Genomic DNA, 13,209 nt, shown 5'->3' with positions numbered 1-13,209 from the left:
TATGAGGAATCTGTACATGGATCAAGATGTAGTCATTCGAAGAGAACAAGGGGATACTGCATGATTTAAAGTCAGGGAAGGTGTGCATCAAGGTTGTTTTCTTTCACCATACTTTTTCAATCTGTATGCTGAGCAAATAATCTGAGAAGCTGGACTATATGAAGAAGAACGGGGCATCAGGATTAGAGGAAGACTCATTACCAACCTGCGATATGCAGATGACACAAGCTTGCTTGCTGAAAGTGAAAAGGACTTGAAGCACTTACTGATGAAGATCAAAGACCACAGCCTTTAGTGTGAATTACACCTCAACATAAAGAAAACAAAATGCTCACAACTGGTCCAATAAGCAACATCGTGATAAACAGAAAAGATTGAGGTTGTCAAGGATTTCGTTTTACTGGTATCCACAATCAACACGTACGGAAGCCTCAGTCAAGAAATCAAAAGACAAACTGCATTGGGCAAATCTACTGCTAAAGAACTCTTTCAAGTGTTGAAATTCAAAGATGTCACCTTAAGGACTAAAATGTGCCTGACCCAAGCCTTGGCATTTTGGATCACCTCATATGCATGTGGAAAGCTGGACAATGAATAAGGAAGGCCAAAGAAGAACGAATGCCTTTGAATTGTGGTGTTGGTGAAGATTATTGAATATACCATGAACTGCCAAAAGAACGAACAAATCTGTCTTGAGAAAAGTACAACCAGAATACTCCTTGAAGCAAGGATGTTGAGACTATGTCTCATATACTTTGGACATATTATCAGGAGGGATGATCAGTCCCTGGAGAAGGACTTCATGCTTGTTAAAATAGAAGGTCATTGAAAAAGAGGAAGACCTTCAATGAGGTAGATTGGCACAGTGGCTGCAATAATGGGCTCAAGTATAGCAACAATTGTGAGGATGGTGCGGGACCAGGCAGTGTTTACTTCTCTTGTGCAGAGGGTAACTACGAGTCTGAAGAAACTGGATGGCACCTAACAACAACAACAACAACAACAGACAGAGATTTATATCAAGGGAACAGCTCAGGCAATTGTAGAGGCTGGAAGGTCCCAAGTCCATAGATGAGGATAGGGCTTCTCCTGATTCATGTAGCTGCAGGGGCTGGTGAACCCTAGATCAGCAGGTTGAAGAACAAGACTCTTGCTCACAGGCTGTGAAGATGGATGAATTCCAAGATCAGCAGGCAAGACCACAAGGCTTCTCCTGATTCATGTAGCTGCACGAGCTGGCAGGTAAGCTGCTAGCTCAAGTTCCAAGAACCAGAGTTCAGACAAACAAGAGGCAGCTGCAGGAAAAATTGGGGTTAGGGGAGCATGGGAGGAAGCCTAGAAGAGGAAAAAGATAAACTTACATGGAATTCAAGATCTATTTTAACACACTTGTGAGATTGTTACACAGTGAATTCAGGGTAGTACTCTGGTCTCCAGCCTTGGATTTGTGAATGATCAGTAAGCATAGGCATGTGGAGGGTGGAAAAATGTACTTGGAGATTTGGGGATTAGAAATTTATTGTGAAGTTTGTGGAAAACAAATTAGCTTTCTCCAAGACTCTTCCAGAATCCTGAGATTTATCATGATTAAAACTCAGTTCTTTGAACTGCATATGAAGGTTAAGAGAAAATTCATTTACTGGTACCAGAGTTCAAGTGCCTGTTAGCTTTTTGTCATCCTGGTTTGCACATATATGAGACTTTGCAACTACTCATAAAAATAACATTGAATCTTCTTTGAAATTGGCAGAACACTATTTGTCTGTCAGACTTGTTTCAGTTGGCTCATGGGAGTTATACAATAAGAACAAGAAACAGTGTGTGGTAGGTTTCACTTAAGGAGGAAACTAGAGTGTCACACAAAACCGATGGGGATGTGTATATGTTTGTGTGTATGTGTATATGTGTATAAATGCTGGGTGGTATCTTGGCTGTTTGATGCTGTAAAAGTAATACATGTAATGCCAGGTGTCCACCATTGCAGATTCATTCAGAATAGTTTCACTGTCCTAAAAATGCCCCGTGTTCCACCTATTTATCCCTTCCAACCTCCCCTGAATTGCTGCCTTTTCTGGAATGTCCTTTATATGAACTCATACAATATGTAGCTTTTTCAGACTAGCTTATTTTTCTGGGTCTTTTGCTTAGCAATATGCATTTAAGCTTGCAACCCTGGTGGCATAACGGTTAAGTGCTACAGCTGCTAACCAAGTGGTTGGCAGTTCAAATCCGCCAGGTGCTCCTTGGAAACTCTACTGAGCAGTTCTACTCTGTCCTATAGGGTCACTATGAGTCGCAATCGACTCGACGGCAGTAGGTTTGGTTTGGTTTTATGGCTTTTCATAGCTTGAAAGCTCACTTCTTTTTGTTGCTAAATTGTACTCCATTGTATGGATGTGCCACAGCTTGTTTATTCACCAATTGAAGGACGTCTTGATTGTTTCCCATTTTTGCAAATTATCAGGAAAGTGTCTATAAACATTTGTGTGCAGGTTTTTGGTGGAATAAGTTTTTACTTCATTTGAGTAAATACCTAGGAGCATAACGGCGTATGTTTCTGTATGCTTATGTTTACGTATGGGTTGTACTTTGGTTCTTATGGACTTGTTCCAATTTTCTTCAACTTCATCTTGAACTTGCAAATGAGCAAACTGATCGTCCGTTCCACAGTTGGCCCCTGGCCTTGTTCTGACTGATGATATTGAGCTTTTCCATCATCTCTTTCCAAAGATGTAGTCGATTTGATTCCTGTACATTCCATCTGGTGAGGTCCACATGTACAGTCACTGTTTATGTTTTTGAAAAAAGGTATTTGCCATGAAGAAGTCATTGGTCTTGCAAAATTCTATCATGCAGTCTCTGGCATCATTTCTACCACCAAGGTCATATTTTCCAGCAATCAATCCTTCTTCGTTCCCAACTTTCACATTCCAATCGCTAGTAATTATCAATGCATCCTAATTGCATGTTTGATCAATTTCAGACTGGAAGAGTTGATAAAAATCCTCAGTTTCTTCATCTCTTGCCTTAGTGGTTGGTGCATAAATTTGAATAATAGTCATATTAACTGGTCTTCCGTGTAGGCATATGGATATTATCATATCACTGACAGCGTAGTGCTTCAGGATAGATCTTGAAATGTTCTTTTTGATGATGAACACCTCATTCCTCTTCAAGTTGTCATTCCTGGCATAGCAGACCATATGATTGTCTGATTCAAAATGGCCAATACCAGTCTATTTCAGCTCACTAATGTCTAGGATATTAATGTTTATGCATTCCATTTCCTTTTTTCACATTTCCCAATCTTCCTAAATTCATACTTTGTACATTCCATATTCTGATTATTAATGGATGTTTGCAGTTGTTTCTTCTCATTTTGAATAGTGACACATCAGCAAATATAGGTCCTGATAGCTTGATTCCATTCACTTCATTAAGGTAGCCTCTACTTTGAAATTTTTGACAATTTCAATCTTTTCTCCATTTATCATGATGTTGCTTATCGATCCAGTTGTGAGGATTTTTGTTTTCTTTATGTTGAGGGGTAATCCGTACTGTAGACTGTGGTCTTTGATCTTCATCAGTATGTGCCTCAAGTCTTCTTCACATTCAGCAAGCAAGGTTGTGTCATCTGCATATCACAGGTTGTTAATGAGTTTTCCGCCCCTCCTGATGCTGTATTTTTCTTCATATAGTCCAGCTTCTCGGGTTATTTGCTCAACATACAGATTGAATAAATATGCTGATAGATACAACCCGGGTGCACACCTTTTCTGACCTTAAACCACGCAGTATCCCCTTCTTCTGTTGGAACGACTGCCTCTATGTACAGGTTCCTCATGAACACAATTAAGTGTTCTGGAATTACAATTCTTTGCAATATTATTCATAATTTGTTAGGATCCACACAGTTGAATGCCTTTGCATAGTCAATAAAACACAAGTGAACATCTTTCCTGTCCTGTCTGCTTTCAGCCAGGATCCATTGGACATCAGCATTGATATCCCTCTTCCACATCCTCTTCTGAATCCAGCTTGAGTATCTGGCAGTTTCCTGTCAATATACTGCTGCAACAGCTTTTGGATGATCTTCAGAAAAATTTTTCTTGTGTGCAATATTAATGATATTGTTTGATAATTTGTTAGTTCTGTTGGATCATCTTTCTTTGGGATGTGCATACATATGGATTTCTTCTAGACAGTTGGCCAGATAGCTGTCTTCTCAAATTTCTTGGCATAGAAAAGGGAGCACTTGCAGTGCTGCATCTCTTTGCTGAAACATTTCAATTGGTATTCCGTCAATGCCTGAAGCCTTGTTTGTCACCAATGCTTTCAGTGCATTTTGGACTGCTTCCTTTGTTATCATTAATTCTTGATAATATGCTACTTTCTTTAATGATGGGACATCGACCAATTCTTTTTGGTACAGTGGCTGTGTATTCCTTCTAGCTTATTTTGATGCTTCCTGTGTATTTGCCCATAGAATCCTTCAATATTGCAACTTGAGGCTTGAATTTTTTCTTCAGCTCTTTCAGCTTGAGAAATGCCAAGTGTGTTCTTTCCTTCTGGTTTTGCAACTCTAGGTCTTTGCACATGTCATAATAGTTTATTTTGTCTTCTCCTGCTGCCCTTTGAAAACTTCTGTTCAGCTCTTTTACTTCATTATTTCTTCCTTCTGCTTTAGCCACTCTATGTTCAAGAGTAAGTTTCAGAGTCTCTTCTGACATCCATTCTGGTCATTTCTTTCTTTCCTGTCTTTTTAATGCCCTCTTCCTTTCTTCATGTATGATGTCCTTGATGTCATTCCACAACTCGTCTGGCCTTTGGCCATTAGTGTTCAATGTGTGAAATCTATTCTTTACATGGTCTCTGAATTCAGGTGGGATATACTCAAGGTCATCCTTTGACTCTGCTAGACTTGTTCTAATATTCTTCAGCTTCAACTTGAATTTGCACATGAGCAATTGTTGGTCTGTTCCGCCGTCGGCCCCTCGCCTTGTTCTGACTGATGATGTTGAGCTTTTCCATCATCTTTTTCCACAGATGTCGTCTACGTGATTCCTGTATATTCTGTCTGGTGAAGTCCATGTGAATAATCACCGTTTACGTTGCTGAAAAACATGTATTTGCAAGGAAGAAGTCATTGGTCTTGCAAACTTCTATCATGTGACCTCTGGCATCATTTCTATCACCAAGGCCATATTTTCCACTTTCTGATCCCTCTTTGTTTCCAACTTTTGCATTCCAAGCACCAGTAACTATCATTGTATCCTGATTTATCAATTTCAGACTGCAGAAGTTGGTAAAAATCTTCAATTTCTTTATCTTTGGCCTTAGTGGTTGGTGTGTAACTTTGAGTAATAGTCATATTAAGTGGTCTTCCTTGTAGGCATATGGATATTATCCTATCACTGACAGCATTTTGCTCAGGATAGACCTTGAAATGTTCTTTTGATAATGAATTCAACACCACTGACGGCAGTGGGTTTGGCTCTTCAATTTGTCACTAAAAAAAAAAAAAAAAGTTTTTTTTTTTTTTAGCATAGTAGGCCACATGCTTTTCTGATTCAAAATGGGCAATGCCACTGCATTTCAGCTCACTGATGCCTAGGATATTGATCTGCATGCATTCCGTTTCATTTTTGACAATTTCCAATTTTCCTAGGTCCATACTTTGTACATTCCACTTTCTGATTAATAATGGATCTGTGCAGCTGTTTCTTCTTATTTTGAGGTGTGCCACATCAGCGAATGATGTTCCGAAAGCTTGAGTCCATTCACATCATTAACGTCAACTCTACTTTGAGGAGATAGCTCTTCCCCAGCAACATTTGAGCACCTCCCAATCTGAGAAGTTCATCGTCAGCCACTGTATCAGACAATTCTCTGCTGCTATTCACAAGGTTATCCCTGGCTATTTTTCTTCAGTGTCTTAGTCTTGAAGCTCTGCTGAACCCAGCTGCCACAGGTGACCCTGCTGGTATTTGAGTACCGGTGACACAGCTTCCAGCATCATAGCAACACTGAAGTCCCCACAGTACGACAAACTGACAGATGGGTAAGGGATGCGTGTATAGGCCTGTTTAATCTTTGGCTGAAGGGTGAGCCTCAGGAGTGACTTCAGTGCTGAATTAAAAGATGTTTGGAGACCATACTCTCAGGTTTGCTCCAGTCTCTGTCAGACAAGTCGGTGGTAGAAGCTAGGCACCATCTAGTTGTGCTGGACTCAGTCTGCTGGACGCTGTGGTAGTAGGGGTCCATGAGTTCTTTGGACTAATCTTTCCTTTGTGTCTATGGCTTTCTTCATTCTCCCTTCCTGCAGATGGGATGGGACCAGTAGACCAATCTTAGATGATTACCCACAAGCTTTTAAGACCCGAGACAGTGCTCTCTTAAAGTAGGATCTAGAACATTTTCTTTATAAACTGTGTTACGCAAATCAAGCTAGATGTCCCCCACAACCATGAACCCCAGCCCTCAGCCCAGTAATTCAGTCCCTCAGAGAATGTGAATGTGTCTATGAGTCTTATATGACTTTGCCTTGGTCAAGTTGTGCTGACTTCCCCAGTATTGTGTACTGTCTTAACCGTCACCAAAGTTACAACTTATCTATTGTCTAGGTAGTGTTTTTCCATCCTCACCACTCCCCTTCCTTGTAACCATCAGAGAGTCTTTCTTTCTGTGTGGAAACTTTTTCATGAGGTTTTATAATAGTGGTCTCATGTAATATTTGTCCTTTGTGATTGATTAATTTCACTCCTGTCCAAATTCATCCATGTTGTGAGATGTTTCACAAAGTCATCATTGTTCTTTATTGTTGCATAGTATTCCATTGTGTGTATGTAGTTGGTTTATCCATTCTTCTATTGATGGGAACTTAGGTTGTTTCCATCTTTTTGCTATGGTGAATAATGCTGCAATGAGTGTGGGTGTGCATTTGTATGTCTATCCCTGTGACGACTCTCATTGCTCTAGGATGTATTCCTAGGAATGAGATTGCTGGATCATATGGTATTTCAATTTCTAGTTTTTCAGGGAAGCACCTTATTGTTTCCAGAATGGTTGTAGCATTTTGCATTCCCACCAGCACTGCATTAGGGTCCCAATCTTCCCGAAGCCTCTCTATCATTTGTCATTTTCTGTTTTTTTTTTTTTCATTTCTGCCAGTAATGTCAGGTGAAATCGTATCTCAGTGTAGTTTTAATTTGCATTTCTCTAATGGCTAGTGCTCATGAGCATTTCTTTGTGTGTCTCTTAGCTGCATGAATGTATTCTTTGGTGAAGGGTCTGCTCACATCCTTTGCCTATTTTTTAATTAGTTTATTTGACTTTTTGTTGTAGAGGTATTGGATTTTCCTGTAGACTTTAGAAACTAGACCTTTGTTGGATACGCCATAGCCGCAAATTTTTTTCTGAGTATGTAAGATCTCTTTTTACTGTTTTGGTGAAGTCTTTTGATGAACATAATTGTTTAGTTTTTGGAGATCCCAGTTATCCAGCTTATCCTCTGGTGTTTGTATATTGTTAGTTATGGTTTGTATCCTATTTATGCCATATTTTAGGGCCCTTAGCATTGACCCTATTTTTTCTTCCGTGATCTTTATAGATTTTGCTTTTGTGTTTAGATATTTGATCCATTTTGGATTACATTTTTGTGTATGGTGTAATGTATGGATGTTGTTTCCTTTTTTTTACAGATGGACTTCCAGTTTTGCCATCATAATTTGTTAAAAAGACTGTCTTTCCCCCATTTGATGGACCTTGGTCTTTTGACAAAGATCATGTGACTGTAGGTGTATGAGTCTTGTTTTTTTTTTAATAAAGAGAATGTAAGTGTGCCCAGGAAGGATTTTTTTAATGTAGTGAATTATGTCAAACTTTTGTTGTTGCTATGCTTTGTGTAAAAATTCATTTTCTACCCCAAAGTTATACCAACTTTCTTTTTTGGCATCATCAGTAATTATATGTAGTTTTTTCATTTTTTTACTTTTAAATTTTATATCTATTTGAAATTTAGTACCACACATGATAAACCAATTAATTTTGCTGCGTTAACTAGATAAGTGCAGTTTTAAATAGCTATTTAATTTCCAAATTCTGGGTGGCTCCACTGGACTAAATATGATTTCAGTGGTTAACAATGGATTGCTTACTCTAGGTTCATATCTGAATGTGTCATTTACCCAAGGCTAGTCGGAATCGACTTGATGACAGTGGATTTGGCTTTTGGTTTGGTATGTTGATATGAAAGTCCCTGGGTAGATAATAAGGTTTGCGCTTGACTAGTAAGCTAAAGGTTGGTGTTTCAAACCCACACAATGGCACTGCAGAAGAGAGGCTTAGCAATCTGTTTCCATGAACATTGTAGCCAAGAAAACCCCGTGGAGCAGTTCTACTCTGTAACACATGTGGTCACTATGTGTTAAAATCAATCCACTAGAAGGCAATGGGTTTGTTATTATATTTATTGTCATTATTGTATTATAATACAAAGTGGTTGCAATACTGTGGGAAACCAGACCACTGTGTCATGCTGATGGGAATATACGTTAGGCAAGATCCATCAGAATTACCATCGCACATCACATACACTGCTTCAGCAATTCCATATATAGAAAATACACCCATTTGAAATGTTAGATAGGGATATTACTTATTGCAGCATTGCTTGTATGGGTGAGATATATATTATGATATACCCATACAACAGTATATTTTGCTGCCAAGCAAAGAAGGAAGAAGCTATTTCTGTATTGATTTGGAAATCACCACAACATGCAAGAAGTGAAAAAACCAACATGCAGTAGAGTGTGTTTGCAATTTCCTTATTTGTATAAAAAGTGGAGGAAATAATATCTTTGAGAGGATACCCAAGAAACTATGCTTGCTGTGCAAGAAGGAACTGGGTGACTCGGAAGAGTCAGGGGTGAGATTTTACATTTCTTTGGCTGCAGCAGGTTTGGTTTTTGGTTCATCAAGCAGAGACACTGGAAACCTAAGCTTCACGTCTTTTGCTGTGTCTTTATCATACCCAGATATCATAAAGTATAAAGACAGCCGAGGAATAAAATCTGTTAGAGAGCACAGGTCCTGCCTGCTCTCACTTCACCTAGGCGGTTTGGGCGGGGTCCCTGGGTCTTCCCTCTAGGGCCCTGCTCCCGGCCACCTCATCCCCTCAGGCATTTCAGTCAACGCATGTCCGAGGGGCCCCGGGCCCTGCTGCCTCACTCTGACTCCCACGGACCTTCTACGGTCCCACACTGAAACTTCTGGGACTCAGAGTTGCGTTCAGGTCCACAGCCAGCCTGCCAGGCCCTCTAAGCTTCCTGGGCTGGGGTGGGGGGAGGGGGTGGAATGGGGGTGGGCGGAATGCAACGAGGGGGGCTGGGGGTAGGCGAACGTGAAGGGGTCACCGCAGGATGCAAGGGTCAGGTTAGAGGCGAGAAGACTACTTTCTTAGGGAATCAATGACTTACTGCTCTTGAAACCAGGCTTTGGGTGAGTAGAGGGCACAACGGTGGTTCGCTGGAGCCCTAAGGCACTTCACCTTAGGAGGACTGTGCCTGGATCAGGGACCCCTGTGGCCAGCAAGACCCACTTTGGCCCCTTTCTCCCAAGAGGCTCTACACCTTTGGTTATATGCTTAGAGTCATTACAGCTCTCCACGTTGGCATTGTGGGATTTTAAGGAAGCGACGATTTAAGGGGAGACTCTGTAGCTGAATTCGACCCTCCCAGACTTCTCTCCTCGTTTCCCTTCCCTCTGCTCCAAATGACTACTTGCTGTGAGTGCCAGTGAATGCCTACTTGGCTGTCTGAGTCTCTTAATGGAGTTCCTCTGTTGGAGACCCTTAGTTAGGGCAGTCCAAAGAAGAATCTAAGTTACAAAAGATGAGGCGCTGTAACAGCGAAGTTTGGTTTTACGATTCTTCACCTCATTTGGAAGGATTGGGCTGCCTCCACTTTAACTGACCCCATGTGTGCAGTGTAGAACTGCTACATAGTGTTTTCTAGGCTTTCACCTTTCAGGAGCAAATTACCAAGCACCTCCAAAACCACAACCAAACCCACTGCCGTCGAGTCGATTACTGACTCCTATCGACCCTATAGGACTGAGTAGAACTGCGCCCATAGAGTTTCCAAGGAGCGCCTGGTGGATTCCAACTGCGGAACTTCTGGTTAGCAGCTGGAGCTCTTAACCACTACGCCACCAGGGTTTCGGAAGCACTTCTGGGTGGATTCAAACTGCCAGCCTTATGGCTAGTAATTGATCGCTTAACCCTTTGCTCTTTCTCTGATCTTGCTCTGTTCTCATTCTTGCGGAGCAAAGAGCAGGAAGAGAAGAAACTAGAAGCCTATAGTAAATGTCGGGACAGGTTTCTCTAAGAACTGGATTGTCAATAGGCTTCTAAGAGACAGTAATTAGAGTAAAGTGAGGATAACGCCTGAACAGGGACTTGAACCCTGGACCCTCAGATTAAAAGTCTAGTGCTCTACCAACTGAGCTACCCAGGCCTTCCTACTGGGATTTTCTTGGGTACTTAATGTAGGTTTTATGTAAGCCAGTTGGTTATATGTTCCATGTCCTGCTTCCCAAATAGCTTCCTTGTAATTCTTCTGCTTGCCAAGAAGATTTTGTTCCAAACAGATGTTATAATTGCTAGGAGAATTTCCATTCCTTTTATCTTGTCTTCTGTCTCTTTACACTTTCAGAAATAGACATGGTCGCCCAGACAAAGCACTACTGGCTTTCAGATCACATTAGTACACCCAGAAGGCTTCATGTCCACTTGCATCTATTTTTCTTGAAGCAACATTCATGTTACTCTTCTTTGTATCCCTCTGCATTGTCTTGTATGTCTTTCTTGCAGCCTTGGGAGGCAGAGGAGAAAAGAGTTGAAGGAGAGAAAAATTTAAGACTGCCGAGAATGTTCCATAATGGTGGGCAAGCAAAGGCGCATGGGTTTAAACTTCTGCATCTCTATGCTTGCTTTTCTTCATGATACAACTTCTCTACCATCTGTAAGCCACTCTTCCCTTTGTTCATTTTATTTCTCCTCCTCCTTCTTTCCCGCCTCCTTTTGCTCTTCTTTCTTCAGGTCTTCATGTCCTGAATTCTGTTTGCTATTCATATCCAAAGGAAAAAAATGATTCTCTGGATGAATTAGTGTACACATACCATCCAGAATATGACCTAAGACAGTTTTTGAGTTTTGACCTAAACCTGGAGAAAATACTGTACAAGGAATATGGAAACCAATGGGAAGTTTTGAAGTGAAGGAAAGCTTAACTTCTCTGGGGAGGAAAGACAGGGCAGGGAATGGGAAAAGACAATTGTTTATTTCTTTCAAATAACTTGGCACTCCCAAGAAACTAAGGTTATGTGAAAACTGAGAGAATTTGTGATTACTTAACTTTAGGAATTTGTAGATTTCTCATCTTTCCTACCCTACCAATATACAATGAGGAGTTGGGTCACATAAAATCACCTAGAATTGTTTTGTGGATCAATCCATGGGGAAACTAGGCAAGGACTTTTAGCAAAATACCCCGGGGGGTTAGTTAGCATTTCAATGAGCAAAGCATCCCTCCAAGCTATTTTGGCTGTCTTCTCTCCATTTGATGTAGCTTGGAAGTCAAGAAACTGCACTCTCCCAGGGAGGTTTGGGACCCACTATCTCATCCCACCTCTGTATCAGGTGATTCTTTGACTTGTTGGTAGAGGATCAAGTTTTTGAAGCCTATGTTATGAATGGATTATAATGAAACATTTTCCTGGCATTAAAAGCAGGCATTTCTGACAAAAGGAGCTCTTTTCCGAGCTTCTAGACTTTTCTCCCTGGAGCCACACAGTATCTTCTTTGGTCTGAAGATACCAACTTCTGGCAATCCTTCTTTTGTTGCTGTCATCTGCCCTTTATTGCAGAGTTGAATTCTTGGCTCATAATTCTGTACCCAAATGCATCATCATTATAAGTAACTTAAATGAGAGCAGCCTTGAAGAAATATGTCACTTCTAGTCATCTCACAACCTCAGTTTATTAATTCTAAGTAATTGTTTTCAAATGTTTCAGAAAATACTTGACTCATTTTTTGAATGTTGTAAAAATTACCTCCAATTGCAAAGTTAAAAATTTGAAAACAGAAATCTAATATTTCCTTATCAGCACTTTCACTTATATGCTTGTACAGTATCCTCACAGTATTGGCTGCAGGCTCTAATTGGTAAGCTGTCTGGCTTCAGATCTAGAGGATTGAGGGTTCAAGTCCCTTCATGGTTGTTTGTTTCTTATGTTGCAACAAGTAGAAGATTCTTGAATTGACTTTCAGTGACTAATTTCTGAGGTGTTGCTGGAAGGGAGAATTGATATAGGCAAAGTATCTTCTTTCATGAATTGACAACTAACATTAAAGAGGCTTTGGAAATCTAAAATGGGCTAAGCCTCAAAAAGACAAGGGAGCAAATATGTGTGCTCACAGATGATCATCATCCTGTCCTTTCAGTTTATTACTTTTTTGTAATGCTTTTCAAGATTTCAATGGGTGTGAACTAAAACCATTCCCGTAGCCAACTCTTCAGGTGAAGATTAGACTGGACTATAAAACATAAGATAATACCTGTGAAGCGTGTGCTTCTTAGTTCAAATAAATATGCAAGACTTACATGGGCAGCTCCTGTCTGGAGATGGAAAGAGAAGGCAGAAAGGGGTAGAAGCTGGTTAAATGGACAAGGGAAACCCAGGGTGGAAAGTGGGAGTGTGCTGTCACATTATAGGGATTGCAAGTAGGGTCACATAAAATATGTGTATAAGAGGCGGGGCCGAGATGGCAGAGTAATCAGACACTTCAGGTGGTCCCTCTTACTGCAAAGACCTGAAGAAACAAGTGTATCAATTATATATATGACAAACTAGGAGCTCTGAACATCAAAGGCAAAGTTAAGAAATCAGACTGAGCAGCAGGGAAAGGGGGAGGTGGTTCTGAAGCACCAAGGAGTCGCCCAACCTGACTTGGTGGGAATAAGCACCCCTCAGTCCAGATCCCCTGGTGAGACCATGGTGGGGCTGGCAGTAGTGTTTGGGACCAGTTTCCGTAGCTACAGAGAGCCAGTGGCACAGAATCTACTCATGCCTCCAGGATCAGTGAAAAACAGCCCTCTCAGCATAAGTAATTGCATCAATTTACCATGCAGATGTAATAGCTCCCC

General features: G+C 40.8%; 1 non-coding gene across 1 annotated transcript; it reads right to left on the bottom strand.

The window, feature by feature from the left end:
• Positions 1 to 10,444: 10,444 nt before the first annotated feature.
• On the bottom strand, positions 10,445 to 10,517 carry TRNAK-UUU (transfer RNA lysine (anticodon UUU)). The gene has a single exon. It is a non-coding gene; the product is annotated as a tRNA-Lys (tRNA).
• Between the last annotated feature and the right edge of the window lie 2,692 nt (positions 10,518 to 13,209).

The sequence above is a fragment of the Elephas maximus genome, chromosome 1 (genome assembly GCF_024166365.1).
Source record: "Elephas maximus indicus isolate mEleMax1 chromosome 1, mEleMax1 primary haplotype, whole genome shotgun sequence".
In the NCBI taxonomy this organism is placed as follows: Eukaryota; Metazoa; Chordata; class Mammalia; order Proboscidea; family Elephantidae; genus Elephas; species Elephas maximus.
Note: the sequence above shows the minus strand (reverse complement) of the source record. Positions and strands in the feature narration are given on the sequence as shown.